At 46.0% G+C, this 4,426-nt stretch overlaps 1 pseudogene; it reads left to right on the top strand.

Moving 5' to 3' along the window:
• Positions 1–3,843: 3,843 nt before the first annotated feature.
• LOC119282967 lies at positions 3,844–3,988 on the top strand (annotated as a pseudogene).
• The last annotated feature ends 438 nt before the right edge of the window (positions 3,989–4,426 follow it).

Here is a 4,426-nt window from a genome sequence, read left to right as displayed (position 1 = left end):
CACCTGAGCCCACCAAGAAGAAGCAAAGGAAGAGACCGACAGCGAGAAAATCCAATAAAACTGGCAATGTTGGTTCTAGCAGTCAACAGCTTTCGACCAAGGTTGACAGTGTACCAATGAAACATGCGCCATTAATCCATGTCGCGGGAGAGCCAATGGTACCAACGAATGCACTAGCTACCATAGCAGGGGATCTCAGGAGACTCCATGACCATGTGCTTTCGACAGATAGAAGCCTCGTCGCCTCGGATGATCCAGGATGCCCACTTTATATGGTTCATGTGCCGAGCAGTTGCAAGATGTATGTCCACACATGCCCCGCGGACCTCTTCTTCCTGAGGTTTGATTACATCTTCCAGATGTTTCAAATAAGGACAGTCAATTTTACGTTCGTCTGCATGTATGCGTTGCACATGAACTACATCGTCAGGAGAGAATAAGTCACCGGTCTTGCGGTCGCGGACCCATACTACATGCATGAGGGCTTCTTGTCAATCAACGACGCCAACCGTCAATATGCTAGTCAGTACATCAAAGAATTCTTGGTCAGCAATAAGGACAAAGAAATGATTCTCCTACCTTATCATCTGAGGTAAGTCATCCGCGGATAGCACTATAACACATACATCCTTTCATGCATTTCAATAGTTACTTTGCATGCATGGAGGCTAACTTGATCGTGTATTTTGCGCAGCGGGGGGGTGTCGTGCCGTTCTCATCGTTCTTTACCCGCGTTACTCCCGTGCTCTATATTTGGACCCGTCAAAGAATATACAGAAGAAAGATTACACACACATAAAGTATGTTCTGGACAGAGCTATGCTGGGCTTCAGCATGCAGGGTGACTACATCCAATGCAAAAAAACAAATAAGGACGGGCTTTGTTTCGGCCACAAGACTCACTTCTGTATGATGGATTCTACGTCATCCATCTAATGATGGTGTACAGAAGGGATGTGCAATCACTTTGCATGAAATCTTCATCCGATACCCATATCCAGAGATGGGCTGAAGCCTTTGAGGCCGTGCCGGATAATCGACTTCGAAATGATTTCTACCAGATCCAGCAGGAAATTGCGTCCATCATCACGAAAGATGTCCTTGAAGAGAATGGGATGTTCTACGGTGGCCCAATATCGCGAGCTGACGTCCGAACCCGCATTGCCCTACAACATCAGGACATGACGCCTTTCACTAAGCTTGGGTGCACCCTTCCGGATATGGACAGATGGGAAGAGTGCACTGCTTAAAAACAATGTGTCTGTTTAGTTACTTGGTACTTTCTATACGATGAAACTTCGAATCTCTCAGTATGACAAAACTATTAGATGTATGGTGCCGCGCTCTAGTTAATTACTTTCGGTATGATGAAAATTGTTAACTATGTTTACTATATTCATAACTGTTTCGTTGAATTCGCTTCATGGTATATATATATATGTGTGTGTGTGTGTGTGTGTGTGTGTGTGTGTGTGACAGGTATATAGATCAACGATGGCGAGGAAGTGGTATGCCGTGTATGTAGGGCATGTTCCGAGTGTTTATGATGAGTGGCCAGAGTGTCAGGCCCAAGTCTCTGGCTTCTCCGGTGGAAGCCATAAAGGGTTTGATAGCAGAGCGGAAGCCAAAGCTAGTTACTTGAGATTCATAGCACAATAGGGGATTCAGAACCAGCGCCGCTGCAAAAACTACTACATAATACCGCTTTTGATCATCGTGATCGCTCTTATCTCGTATGTCATAGTTTAGGTAGATGATGAAACATGTGTCTACGGTGACAATGTAAGAGACATGTGATCATTAACTTGTATCGCTATTTCGAGATGATGATGAGATCGACATCATTTGTGTTGAGACTATGTTGATATGATGACACTATGTTGTACCACTTTGATGATGATGATGAGACATTCCTTTTTCATATAGTTTCTGTGTATGTGTATGTTGTAATTGTATAAAACCTGTAAAAATATGAATACAACAACATAAAAAAAGAAAATACTAGCAGTAGCGTGGGGTATTGGAGTAGTAGCAATGCTGCCTTACCAGTAGCGTTGGTTGTAGGGGCACGCTACTAGTATTAGCAGTAGCGATGGACAGAAGCGCACTACTAGATATAGATAGCAGTAGCGCTGGCTCAAACAAGCGCTACTGCTAAAAAATAGCTGTAGCGCTGTAGCTGTAGCGCCGTAGCAGTAGCGCGCCTTCCCGCGCTACTAATAGCCAAAAAACCAGTGCTACTGGCAAGGGTTTTCCTAGTAGTGATTATTGACTCTAGTGCAAGTGGGAGACTGAAGGAAATATGCCCTTGAGGCAATAATAAAGTTATTATTTATTTCCTTATTTCATGATAAATGTTTACTATTAATGCTAGAATTGTATTAACCGCAAACTTAGTACATGTGTGAATACATAGACAAAACATAAGTGTCCCTAGTATGCCTCTACTTGACTAGCTCGTTTATCAAAGATGGTTATGTTCCCTAACCCTAGACATGTGTTGTCATTTTATGAATGGGATCACATTATTAGGAGAATGATGTGATAAACAAGACCCATCCGTTAGCTTAGCATTATGATCGTTACAGTTTTATTGCTATTGCTTTCTTCATGACTTATACATGTTCCTCAGACTATGAGATTATGCAACTCCCGAATACCGGAGGAACACCTTGTGTGCTATCAAACATCACAACGTAACTGGGTGATTATAAAGATGCTCTACAGGTGTCTCCAATGGTGTTTGTTGAGTTGGCATAGATCAAGATTAGGGTTTGTCACTCCGTGTATCGAAGAGGTATCTTTGGGCCCTCTCGGTAATGCACATCACTGTAAGCCTTGCAAGCAATGTGACTAATGAGTTAGTTGCGTGATGATGCATTACAGAACGAGTAAAGAGACTTGCCGGTAACGAGATTGAACAAGGTATGATGATACCGAAGATCGAATCTTGGGCAAGTAACATACCGATGACAAAGGGAACAACGTATGTTGTTATGCGGTTTGACCGATAAAGATCTTCATAGAATATGTAGGAACCAATATGAGCATCCAGGTTCTGCTATTTTTTATTGACCGGAAGTGAGTCTCGGTCATGTCTACATAGTTCTCGAACCCGTAGGGTCTGCACGCTTAACGTTCGGTGACGATCGGTATTATGAGTTTATGTATTTGATGTATCGAAGGTAGTTCGGAGTCCTGGATGTGATCACGGACATGATGAGGAGTCTCGAAATAGTCGATACATAAAGATTGATATATTGGAAGGCTATTTTTGGACAGCGGAAAGGTTCCGAGTGGTTCGGGCATTTTTCCGGAGTACCGGGAGGTTACCGGAACCCCCCGGGGGGTCAACTATGCATCACATCGATCTTGCGTGATCATAGGAATTTTTTTGAAATTACTGCGTTTCCCAACACCGAGAAGCTTACTTGCACCAACTACATATTGTGGCGTACGCAGGTGACGCCACAACTGAGAGGTGCTGGGGTCTTCGACTATCTCGATGGATCCACGGCGGAGCCCGTCAAGGTCCTGGTCACCACGAACAAAGACGGGAAAGAACACTCTGCGCCTAAACCCCTCCATCAGAGTTGGGTTAGAGAAGGTCAGCATGTACTTGGATATCTGTTGAATAACCTCTCCAAGGAAGTTCTCGTGCAGGTTATGTCCATCACCACGCCGCACGAGGCTTCTCTAGCGAACATGTTTTCATCCCAGTCCCGATCACGGATCAACAAAATCTGGATCGCCCTCTCCAACGCACAGAAGGGAACCCAGACGGTGGCAGCCTACTTCGCTCACATGCGCTCGCTCGCAGATGAGCTCACTGTCGCCGGGAAGCCCCTCGATGATGACGAGCTGATCTCCTACATCACCAACGGCCTCAACATGGACTACCAGCCGCTTGTGTCTGCTTTCGATGCACGCCCTGCTTTTGAATCGGTAACCCTCGATGATCTCTTTGCCCAGATGAGCAATTTTGATCAGAGGGTTTCCCTCTTCCATGGCACAATCTCCGGCGGGGGATTCAAGTCCTCTGCAAGCGTTGTTGTTCGTGGCCACGGTGGTGGATCCTCTTGCTATCGGGGACCAGCGCGCGCCAAGGGCAAGCAGCAAGGTGGAAACAGCGGCGGCAGCAACTCATCTCACAATGATGGTGGCCGCCCCTTCAACACCAACACCAGGGGCCGGTGCAACTCCACCTCCAAGTCACGGCCCAATGCTGTGCGCTGCCAGATATGTGGCAAGCTGGGGCACATGGCGCGGGACTGTTGGTATCGCTTCGATGAAGATGATGAGTCCTCTCAAGATGAGAAAGTTGCTGCCGCAGCAGATGGTTCCTATGGCATCGACACAAACTGGTATGTGGATAGTGGTGCCACTAACCACATCACCGGTCAGCTGGAAAAGGTGACCATGCGCA

Source organism: Triticum dicoccoides, chromosome 3B, assembly GCF_002162155.2.
Source record: "Triticum dicoccoides isolate Atlit2015 ecotype Zavitan chromosome 3B, WEW_v2.0, whole genome shotgun sequence".
In the NCBI taxonomy this organism is placed as follows: domain Eukaryota; kingdom Viridiplantae; phylum Streptophyta; class Magnoliopsida; order Poales; family Poaceae; genus Triticum; species Triticum dicoccoides.
Note: the sequence above shows the minus strand (reverse complement) of the source record. Positions and strands in the feature narration are given on the sequence as shown.